We start from the raw sequence: 12,688 nt of genomic DNA on the forward strand, positions 1-12,688 counted from the left end.
TGTTGCTTTTCCTTCCTCTGAATTCCCAGTATAGTATTAGAGAAATATCTCAACATTTCAGATCTGTTCCGTATCAACTTTCTGGCAGAGTTCAATGTAGCAACTTATCTGTGTGCGATCATTAGCTGCTTTGTTATTTTCATTTCCTTCGCTCCTTTGGCTCATCAAGCTCACTGAGTTTTAGGGAAGAAAAGCTAATCTTATTAAATTATTGTATTAATTATTACCACATGAATCACCCAACAGGGACAAATAGCAAGCCTGGTATAATTAGTAAACCAGAAGTAGCCATTTACAGCCACCCATCAGATATGCCAAGTTAAGGTCACCATGAACTCACAGGTTTTTCCCCCCAGATTTAACAGTTGTCTAAAGAAAGTATGATCTCCTGGTGAGAGATAAGAAGTGTCATACAAATCTAATTCACATATGGTGGGGGGGAAACATGGGACACATAGAAACAAGACAGCATATCTTTTGGGATACTCTTGAGAAAAAGATCTCTAATCAAATATTTGAAAAACACTAAATACAAACAGGCCCCTCTTAGAGATTCACAAAACTTGATAAAGACAACCCAGGACCTGTTTAACTTGATTTATGCCAGCATTTCCCAAATGTATTAACTATGTATTCTGTCCCGGTTTTACAGTTGAGTTCAGTGGGAGGCAAACAGAGGTGTGTGTTTAATTCACATGCTAGGTAGAGTCATTTCTTTGGCACGCTTATTATTCCCTTGAAACTCAAACATTTTTGCATGGAAAATATTTTGGGAAATGTGGATCTACAGATTTAAATGGATCGTGTGTTTATTTATCCTGCCTCCTCCTTCTGATGATACTCCACTCCAAGCCAAGTGTTGATAACATGTGAATTGGTGGGAAAAATTCCTAGCATAACTACTCTCAAATAGAAATTGCTGCCCCACACTCACTTCAAGTTGATGTAAAGTGCTATCGCTCCTGAGATAAAATGCATCCTCTGGAACTCAAAACTATTACACCAAAGCATTCACCAGACATTTGCTAGGAACTGACTTTGTGCTAGGGTCAGTGCATTCCCAGCACGCCAGCGGGACCCTGGCTTTGCCCACAGAGGGCGTGGTCCTAATTTACGGAATGCCCAGTCCCCCCGGGGGGAAGAGGATGAGCGGCCCAACTAGAAAATGACATTCAGCCCCAGCACAGAGAACCTCAAACAAGGTAATGGGGTGAGAGCTGCCGTGACCTCTCAAGCAGGGCCTTGGATGGGCCTGGATGGGGTAGAGAACTCACCCCCCAAAAAAGCAAAGCCAATTTGCAGCAGACATTAGGTTAAATCAACCCCTGAAAGAAATTTCTTCAAATCAAGAAAGGAAAAAAAAAAAAAGAGTAGGAAAGAGGGGAATGTCAGAAATGGAAAGGAGTTACTTTCCATTTTGCATTGATACTAAGATGTGCTTTTTTTTTTTCATATTTTAACAACTCTCAACTCTGAAATTGGAATCTATCTTCTGACACACAGCATCGTATAATTGTCCTCCAGGCATTAACGCGACCCAGTTGTCGTTGCCTGCGTGTGCCAACTCATTCACAGCTGTTGCTCTTGTCATCACTTCGATGGAATTGCGAACCTTGTTGGTACTACACATGCAGGGCTTAATTGCCATGTAAAATGTCTTCAGAAAGATTCCACTGTGATTCAGGACTGAAAGGAAAACTTACGTGTATTCAAAAAGGCGAGGGGACAGAGCAGTGGGCATACATTTGTTATTTGTGAAATGAATATTCATTAGAGGAGAAATGCTTGCAATTCCATTGTTCACGGAACAAACCAAGTGCTTTAGCCGGGCTACTCCAACTGTGGTCCGCGGACCGGCAGCGTCACCTGGGAGATGGTGAGAAATGCCCACTCTCCGGCTCTGCCTTAAACCTACCAAATCGGGATCTGCATTTTAGCAAAATCCCCAGGTGACTGCCCCTAGAAGTTTGAGAGCACTGCTTCGAAGGATATACTGTGAGCTGAGTCAATGTTGAATTATCGAGATACACGCAAAGGAACGCTCCTCGGAGCCGAGCAGTGCGGCTGACAGCGGGGACATTGTCAAGTCCTTCAGAGTCTAAAGAAATTTCAACACAACGAGAGGCACGTGTGACCATTTCATGCACAGGCAGGGCTGTCATAAAGACACCGTGTCACAGCCTCGTTGGTGGGGGTTTTTTCCTGTCTTTGCAAAACATCGAAGAATGGTATGACTTAAAATGGAAGGCATTTTAGATTCAATTAAATTCAGTCGGTGAAAGGATCTGCCTTCAGCTCAGGTCGTGATCCCAGGGTCCTGGGATCCAGCCCCAAGTCGGGCTCCCCATTCAGCAGGGAGTCCGCTTCTGTCTCTCCCTGCCACTCCATCTGCTTGTGCTCTCTGTCAAATAAATAAATAAAATCTTTTTAAAAAAATAAATAAATGTGGCAAGTAATCTTACTCCAGGGCCACGTGAGAAATCACAATAAAGGCATTTCCTTCGGTGAGGGGGAGCTGGCAAGCCACAGAACAGGGAAAATGGAACTAGAAATCTGAGAGAGAAATCTGAACTGGCAGGGGAAGGGAGGGACGGAGGTCGCAGGGGTGCTGCTGAGTATGAGCCATCCCACCTGTGTGCTGCTGTAGCCGTGGGTTCCAGGCTGCGGACCATCCTCCAGCTAATGACAAAAATGACATTTGACTCCCTATCCTTTCAAGTAATACTTACATCCATTATGTTGTATTATTTTTCTTTGGTAACTCTTACTATGTCTTGGCCTCTTATCACCTCCCGAGTCTGACGGCAATCCCTGGTGAGTTGCAGCATGAACCGGAAGTGGGAGGTTTGGGTGATATTGTCCTTTCCAGGGTAGAGGTGAGGAAAATGGGTGCAAGATTGCCCTGCTGGTAAATAGCGGAATTGGGATTAGAACCTCAGGCTTCTGAGTATACTTCGGAAGTTCTAACAGGAAAGCAGGTATTGTTGGCATTTTGTGCAAGAATAAACAGGCTCGGAAAGTTCAAGTGAGTCGCCCACGCATGAAACTATCACAGATTCGGGAGCTATCACCCCGTTATCCTGGCATCTAACTTCACTGCTGTTTCTTCTGCTCCCAGCTCCTTGGCAAAATCTGCTTAGTTATTCGTGATTTGAAGAGCTTTCTGTTATGACTCTAGAGTAAAGAGCTGAATGATCATGTTAACTTGACCAAAGAGCATAGGTATTATTTGAAGATACTGAGGGTGGTCCCCAGGGAGGTGTATCACTCCCACGTACCTTTGAGAGCACTTCCTACAAGGAGTGTGGCTGGCGCACAGCCTGCACCTGCCACACCTCTGATCCTGGCAGCTTTAATGCCGAAGCCCCATCCCCTCCCGTCTGATCCCAGAGAACGGCCGAGCTAGGCAGGGCTACGAGAGCCAGGCCGTTCCTGCCCAATGCAGGAATCCTCTGACGGTCAGTCTTTCTGCTGGTACTGCCCTTCGCTGACCAAGCCTTTCGCAGAGAGGCGATGCAGACCGAGCGTCCTACCCCTCCTTTCATAGTGTCAGAGCTGCATTGAGGTGAGGAGGTCTTCTCTGCCTTCTCCTGCTTCCTCCCTCATAAATCCCCTCCACGCATCTTCCTCCGATAATTCTCTTGCTTGTGCATTTCCACCTTGGCACCTGCTTCTCAGAGGACCTGAATGAAGACACTGCCTCTTAAAAGGAAACTTCATAAATGAATACGATTGTGTGCTATTCGTGAGACCATTTTATCTGTATTCCTCAACTTACCTTTCAATTCTTCTGATTTTTTTCACTAATTTATTAAGAAATCTGTTTTTTCCCTCTACATTTTTTTTCTTCGAAACCATTGGTAGACAGTAATATAAAAGCTTATGGAAAATAAAGGTTGAGAGAGAAAATAAAAGATAAAAAGTGAAAAAAAAATTCTGTGATTCCAGAACCCAGTGTTATTCTAGAATTTTTTTAAAGATTTTATTTATTTATTTGAGAGAGAGAGTGAGAGAGAGACAGAGCATGAGCAGAGGGAGGGAGAGGGAGAAGGAGAAACAGACTCCGCACTGAGCAGGGAGCCCGATGTGGGGCTTGATCCCAGGACCCCAGAATCATGACCTGAACCGAAGGCAGATGCTTAACCAACTGAGCCAGCCAGGCACCCCCTATTCTAGCATGTTTTGAATTAAATTTTTAATTTTGAAATAATCATAGAGTCTCACACAGTTGCAAAAAATAATACAGAGAGACCTTATGCACCTTTACCTAATTTCCACCAGTGGTAACATCTCGCAAACCCGTCATACAATGTCACAGCCAAGGTCAAGACATAGAACATTTCCACCACAAGGACCTCTGTGGCCCTTTAATAGCCACACCTCCTTCCCACCTGCGCCCACTTCAAGAATGTTAGATAAATGGACTCATGAAATGGTGGAGCTTTGGGGGATTGTTGCTTTTGTTTTTGTTTTTGTTTTTCCACTCAGCATAATTTCTCTGGAGATCCACCTACGTTGTTATGTGTATCAATATTTTGTTCCTTCTTACTGGTAAGTAGCGTTCCATGGCACGAACACAGCACCATTTCCCTAACCATTCATGCATTGGAGGACATCTGGGTAGTTCCAGTTCTTTGCGATCACAAATAATGCTTACTATAAACATTTATCTACAGTCTTTTATGAACATAAGTCTTTAGTTATCTGAGATAAATGTCCAAGAGCACAATTGCCCAATCATATGGTAGCCACATGGCAAGTTTTTCTAAGAAACTGTCAAACTGTTGTCCAAAATGGATGTACCATTTTATATTCCCACCAGCAATGGACAAGTGACCCAGTTTCTCTGCATCTTCTCCAGCACTGGGCATTGTCAGGGTTCCAGATTTTGGCCAGTCTAATAGTGTGATGGTATCTCACTGTTGTTTTCATTTGCATTTCCCTGATGATATATAGAAATGGAGCATTTTGGGGGGTGCTTATTTACCAACTGTACATTTTTTTTTTTTAAGATTTCTTTATTTGAGAGAGAGAGCGAGCGGGGGGAGGGGCAGACTCCATGTTGAATGTGGAGCTCAACGTGGGGCTCAATCTCAGGACCCCAGAATCATGACCTGAGCCAAAGCCAAGAGGCAGACACTCAACTGACTGCCCCACCCAGGCGCCCCCATCTGGACATCTTCTAAGGTCTCTGGCCCATTTTTTACTCTGGTCATTTGTTTGCTCTTCCACTATTGAGTTTAGAGAGCCTGAAAATATATTTTAGATGCTACTTTTTTGCCAGAGGTTTGATTTGCAGATATTTTCTCCTGGACGGCAGCTTGTCTTTTCATCTTCTTAACATTTTGTGAAAGTTCAGTTTGTCAGTTTTTCCTTTTATGGATCATACTTTCTTTTGTCATGTCTAAGAATTCTGTACTTAGACCTAGATCCTAAATGTTTTCTCATATTTTCCCCTAAAACCTTCACAATTTTACATTTTTACATTAGGTCCATGATCCCTCATAAGTTAATTTTTTGGTATGAAGTGTGAGACTGAACTTTGAGGGTATTTGTTTATTTTTCAGCCCATGGAGATCCAATTGCTCTCGCACCATCTTTTCAAAAGCCTGTCTATCTTCTGTTGAATCTGCACTTTTGTCAAAAACCAGTGGGGCTTATTCACATGCATCTGTTTCTGCGTTTTCTCTCCTGTCGCATGGATCTATGTGTCTATCCCTCTGCCATTACTAGTTTTGATGATTGTCGCTATCAAATGTGTCTCCAATTTGGTAGGCTGATTCCTTCCACTTCATCTTTTTTCAAAGTAGTTTTAGATATTTCCATCCTTTTGCCTTTCCATGTGAATTTTAGAATAATTTTGTCATCTACAAAAGTTTTATCTTGCTAGGGCTTTGTTAGAAATTGTGTTGAACCTGCAAATCAATTTGGAGATATTCACATCTTTACCATACTCGGTCTTCCAATCTATGAATCCGGTATCTCTCTCCATTTATTTATACCTTCTTCGGTTTTTTTGTTTGTTTGTTTTTTAAGTAGGTTCCACGCCCAGTGTGGGGCCCAACATGGGGCGTGGACTCACGACTCTGAGATCAAGAGTTCCATGCTCAACCAACTGAGCCCCCAGGCACCCCTACCTTCTTTGCTTTTTTATTAGCACTTGTTTTTCGTGTACAAGTCTTGTACATGTTTTGCTAGATTTCTACCTATTTTTCTGTCTCTTTTTTAGCAAATGATAAATAGTATTGTGTTTTTAATGGCAGTGTCCACCTGTTCATGGTCAGTACACGGAAATACAATTGCTTTTTGTATTGTGATCTTATATCTCGTAACCTTGCCAAAGTCACTCATTAGTTTTAGTATTTCGTAGATTTGGGGGGATGTTCAATGCTAGGCTTTCTAGCATTATGTTGAATCTGAGTCATGAAACCCAACATTCTTGCTTTGTTGTCTCTTTCTTCCTGATTTTCCAAATTTTATCATTTTACCATTTCTTTCATGTTTGGAGAACTTCCTTTAGCCATTCTTTGAGGGGAAGTCTGAATTTATTTTACAAAAATCAGAGCAGAGCCTTGGCCATTTCTTTACATACTGTGTGTAGCTCCTTTCCTGCTGGAACGGCACAGTTGAAGAGCTGGAGGCAATGTTCATCGAACCCTCTTCCACTCCATGCGTCTCCCCAAATTGCAGATGTTGAGGGCTTCGATGTAAGGCTTTCTAATTCTTCACAGAAATATTCCACACCCCTAATACTTCTGCCCTTGCCACATTTGCCAAGCCGCAAAGTTTCTTGTAACTCCCTGAACACCTGTCGTGGGATGGAGGAGAGAGACTACTGCGGAATCTCAGCTCAGGGAACCCCACTGCCCGCATCCTGGGTGCCATGCCCCGGCAGCAAGCAGACTCTTGACCCCGTCTGCAGTAGGCTGCAAGCTGGTTGCCCAGAGACGTCAGGTCCCAATCTCTGGAGCCCACAGAAGTTGCCTTATATGGCCAGTCCTTGTAGATGCAGTAAAATTAAGGATTTTGAGGTGGAGAGATCACCCTGGACTATCTGGGGGGCCCCAAATACAAACACATGTTCCCTATTAGATAGAGGCCGAGGCAGATTCTGCAGGCAGAGGAGAAAAAGGCAACGTGACCATGAGGCAGAGACTGAGCGACATGGCCACAGGCCCCAGAATGCCCCAGAATGCAGGACAAGCCCACCAGACTTCCAGCTTTCCAACCGTTAAGAGAATCAGCCTCTGTGGGAGTTAGCTGTGCAGCTACAGGGAGCTAATAAACCCTTCCTTCTTACCTGTGCAGAGGCTAGAAGCCAGGCTTTTAATGTAAATTGAACTGTCAGCGGAAGAAGTAACGATGAGGGGAGGCATTTGGTGATGTCTCTCACCAAAATTTTTCCCCTAATACTCTATATCTCGAGTGCCCTATGCAAGTAGAGAAGTAGAGAAGGCTAACACATTCTGTGGCTTCTTATCCTGAAAGGTATGAAAGGTTTTGTTGAGTTAGTGGTGGCTCAGAGTTTAAGTCACGTGAATACCAAAAGTGACAAAGCCCCGGAAAGATCTGCCCCGATCTTTAGACCCCCAATCTCAAGCCATTTCTCAAGGACGACACTCTGCCTCTTTTAAGGAAGCCATAGCAAACTCTGATAGAGGCCTACTGATAAATCACTACCCATTTTCTTCATCTCTCTCCCCCCACCCCCAATTTGGAGACAAAAGACTGCATCTGGGATCAGTTGTATTTCACGCCCTGAGATTTGCTGCCACCTGCTGGCAAAGGGAAGACTGGCACAGAGTAACGAAGCTCTTGTGAGAAGGCCCCTGCGCAGCCCCGCAGAGCTGTAAGCCAGAGGCCAATGTAAACTTCCCCGCAGCAGACCGTAAAATAAAAGCAGAGAGCACTAGAAAAGGCACCAGGAGCTCGGAGCCTGCCCACCGGTCTCAGGCCAAGCAGGCAGAGCCAGGAGACCCCCAGTTGAGCCGTATAAACGCTCTATGGCCCGTGGGGCGGTCTGATGCGAAGTCTCGGAGCTTGTCTGTCCTGGGCAGCGCGTACCAGGTGACTCATTTCTTGCAAGTACTAAGCTCACGGAGGTGCTCTGAGCAGATCCCTGCAGTTCCTTGCCTCTGCTTTCCTGTAGCACCCCTATGACACACATTCTAGAATTATCCTAACTAAACTCTCACTGACATGGGTATGTTTAGATAAATAACCACCATACACATGAATACACAAAGGCCATCCGGTTTACCACTGGGTCGAAAGACGACCACCACGTCTGGCTTGTAAAACAATACAATACCATTTTATTCCACTAGGCGGAGCCAAAAGATCAGCCGAAGCATACCCTGGGCCTTGACCAGTGGTTTCCAGCACTCACTCGGCAGTTTTAAATTTGGTGTGCTCAGGGAGCAGGGTTTTAGGAAGTCTGTATCCATCCTCATTTATATGACCCCCGCATTGGCCGTCCTTTTATGCCCAACTTACGCTTCCGCCAAAACCCCCGCCACATGTGTATAGATGGGAGCTCTGAGCACCAGGCCTTGCCTCCGTCCTGGCTGCCCTCACCTAGTATATCTCTCTAATCTCAGCCCTGAAACTGGCAAATCATGCTATCAAAATACCAAAATGTTCCACCTCGCAGACGCTGCTTCTTCCTCAACTGTACTGACCAAATCAAACAAACCAAAACAACAAGGAAAGAAACCATTTATTTAGTACCTGCTATATTCCAGGCATTTTCACACGCCATCCACAGATGCATGGATACACAGAATGAGCTGTATACATACAGTGGAATACCTTCCAGAAAAAGGAACAAAATTTTAGGGGCGCCTGAGTGGCTCAGTAGGTTAGGCATCCGCCTTCGGCTCGGGTCATGGTCGCAGGGCCCTGGGATCCCTGCTCAGAGGGGAGCCTGCTTCTCCCTCTCCCTCTGACTGTCCCTCCACCTACTTGTGCTCTCTCTCTCTTTCTGTCAAATACATAAATAAAATCTTTAAAAAATAATAAAAATAATAAAATTTTAAAAATCATCACCTTTTAAAAAAAGGAATGAAATTTTTATATATGCCACGACATAGATGAACCTTGCAAATATTATGTTTGGTGAAATAAGCTACACACGGAGGACAAATATTATATGATTTCTCTTATAAGAGATGCCCAGAATCAGCAACTTCATAGAGCCAGAGTAGAGTAGAGGTGACCTGGGATTGGGGCGGGGGCAGGGGGAGCGATTACTGTTTAATGGGCAGAGAGTTGTGTCGAGATGGTGAAAAGCTTTGGAGACAGCGGTTGCACAACATTGTGAATGTACCTAAAGCCATTGAATGGTACACTTACAAGTGCTGAAAATGAGAAATATCATATTATGTATCATATACACATCTGTATACTTACACAATTTTTAAAAATGTCTACTCATGTGCCTACCTCACCTACTAGATTGAGGCTTCCCAAAGGACAAGATTTTACTCATTTTACCCTCAACCCCAAGCCTAGAACCTGACACATGGAGACAATAAAGGGCATCATACTAAAAACATACAAAGAAAAATCATAGATTTTTAATTCATTCAACAAAAGAGGGGGGGACAGGAGAAACCAAATCTATTGAATGTTTACTGTTTACTAGCATTTTAAAAGTTTTACTCACTGCACCTGAATGTCACGAGCATGTCCTCGGTGCCAGGCACCAGGAGTGTATGGTGAAGAAGATGGGTTTCTCTGTCCTCACAGAGTGTGTCTCTTCCGGAAGGAGACATACACAGAAAGAGATAAGTAACGAATACACTGTCAGATGGAGCTGGGTTCTGAGAAGAGACTAAAATGGCGTCACAGAGGAGTGTTGGAATGGGGTGGAAGATTCCCTTTGCCGCGCACGTCAGGGACAGCCTCTGAGAAGGAAGCATCTAAGACCTAACCCATGAGGAGGGAGCACATGCCAATCTCAGGGACAGAATTCCTGGCAGGGAAGAGAAGGTGCAGAGGGGCTAAGGGAGGACGAAGCAGGACATGTTAGAGAGACAGAAAGGTGATCACCGAAGCTGGATCCAGATGGATGAGGATGAAATGTTCAAGATTCAGGTGGAGAGCAAGTCGGGCTTCGGGTCATGTTGGAACTACAGGCCGGGCCACTGAGTTCGTATTCTGTTCTAGCTGCAGTAAGAGCTATTGGGAGGTTTTGAGCTGGAGGGTGATGTCATCTGATTCACGTGATTACTTGTGATAAGGGATAAGGGACCATCGGGGGACAAGATGCCGGGTAGAAACCCAGGTGAGTAATCGGGGTGGTCTGCATTCCAGTTTTAGCCATGGAGATGATGAAAAGGGGCTGGGTTCAAGATACATTTTGGAAGCAACCCCAATAGAACTTTGACGGGTTGGACGGGAAAAGGGAAAGAATGGAGTCCATGATGACTTCTAGTTTTCTCTCCCCCTAACCACTAAATGGAAGGTAGAGCCACGGAGTGAGAAAAAGACTAGTCAAGAGGTGGAGGGCGATGAAGATCAGGGGAGGTCCAGTGGGGCTTTGCGTTGTGCTGAGGATGAAGTGCCTATGAGACTTCCCGGTGGACAGGGCCACAGGTCATTCCTGAAAGGACAGACCAAGAGTCATCGGCATATGCATGAGATGGCCTCATGGCCCAGGCAGGGAGGGGAGAAGAAGAGAAGTTTGTCCAGAGCAGGGTCCTGGAGCGCTTTCACACTTAGAACCCCACAAAGAGAAGGGTACTACAGAGACATGAGAAAAGGACTGTGTGGTGAGAGGAATTCCAGATGACTGTGAAGTCCTGGGAGCCCAGAGCAATGTGTTGTCAGAAGGACAGAGTGCTTAGCTCTGAAACACTGCTCTGAGAACAGAGACTGAACATGAGATAGCAGATGGAAGTTACTGGTGAACTTCACAGGAGCCATTCCCGTAGAATGCCAGTGACAGAGGACTAACTCCAGTGGGGCGGGGAGGGACAGGGGTGAGAGGGCAGGTGCAGCAGCAACTCCTTTGAGACTTACTCTGGTAAGAAGCCAAGCCCTGGGCCACTCTCTGAAAGGAGATGTGGGATCAGAGGATGAAGGACAGCACGTGCACTGTACTATCGCATTTCTTCTTACTGCGTTATAGTACAGATATTGTCTTCATTTCATGCGTGAAAAAACTGAAAGAAATGTTCATTTTAAAATTAACACACAGCAAATGCTACTGAATTATTTCAGCTAAACCCTGTCACCTCCCATCAAAATAAGAAAAAAGCAAAGGTTAAGAACCTTTGTTTTCCTGCTCAACACAATGACCCAGTTGAATGCCAAGCAATATAAACGGCTATATTTTTACCTTCCTGTTATTTGTTGACTTGGAATCGTTTATTAAATACAGAAAGGTTTTTGTCATACTTTAATCACTATTCGGTGATTGCCTTGATCAAGCCTAAGTTTGGTTTCCAAGCTGTCAGTCCTCCTTCTACCTTCACCTCTTAAATCTTTTGTGGGAAACAACACACATTTTTAAGGCATCAAAAGTTTCTTGCTGTATTGCTCTTCTAATTCTTAAAAGTAGTAATCTTAGTTATCCTCAAGATTTTAAGTCTTACCAAGGCTTGCAAAGTCAAATGTCACCTTTAGCCATGACAGATTTCCCTGAAAAGGCATCGAGTCAATTGCTTATTTTGCTGAGATTGTTTGTTTGTTTGTCTGCTTGTTTATATAGCATCCACTGTGTATCAGGTATGGTGTCAGATGCGGCTGGAGGAAGACACGAAGGGGTGCCCTGGGAGCACCTCTAAGAATGAGGCCAGAGTCCCTGCCAAGGTTGTAAAGACAGAAATACATAGTGACCTGTTCAGTATGAACTGAGCAGACTCTTTTCTTGAATTTCTGTGCAAAACAATAGATTCATTACACACACTGAAGTCTGTTGCTTTTTCACTTGTTTGGAATTGTGCTAGAATTGGTTTTTTTTCCTAAGAGTTTTTATAACTCTCTTAGGTGAAATATTATATACATGTAATTATATATAACACAATATATAAACTACATCGATTACATAACTATATTTGTATTAAATGGTTTTAATTTTGGATCACAAACTTAATCAGTCATTCTTGGGGAAAACGCCACAACCTGTCCGTGCTGGAATTCCACCTGACCGTGACTGCCAAGTGAGATCCACCCGGCTGCTGGCCTCTGGCCCGGGACGCAGCTCCCACCGCTCTGTAGGACTTGCTAGAATGCGTCTCAGTAATGCTAGCAGAGACCGTAATGCTAGCAAGAGACCGTAATGCCGGCAGAGACCGTAATGCCGGCAGAGACCGTAATGCCAGCAGAGACCGTAATGCCAGCAGAGACGGTAATGCTCGCAGAGACGGTAATGCTCGCAGAGACCGTAATGCTAGCAGAGATGGTAATGCTCGCAGAGACGGTAATGCTCGCAGAGACGGTAATGCTCGCAGAGACCGTAATGCTAGCAGAGACGGTAATGCTAGCAGAGACGGTAATGCTCGCAGAGACGGTAATGCTCNTCTTACCAAGGCTTGCAAAGTCAAATGTCACCTTTAGCCATGACAGATTTCCCTGAAAAGGCATCGAGTCAATTGCTTATTTTGCTGAGATTGTTTGTTTGTTTGTCTGCTTGTTTATATAGCATCCACTGTGTATCAGGTATGGTGTCAGATGCGGCTGG

The sequence above is a fragment of the Ailuropoda melanoleuca genome, chromosome 18 (assembly GCF_002007445.2).
Source record: "Ailuropoda melanoleuca isolate Jingjing chromosome 18, ASM200744v2, whole genome shotgun sequence".
NCBI classification, from domain to species: domain Eukaryota; kingdom Metazoa; phylum Chordata; class Mammalia; order Carnivora; family Ursidae; genus Ailuropoda; species Ailuropoda melanoleuca.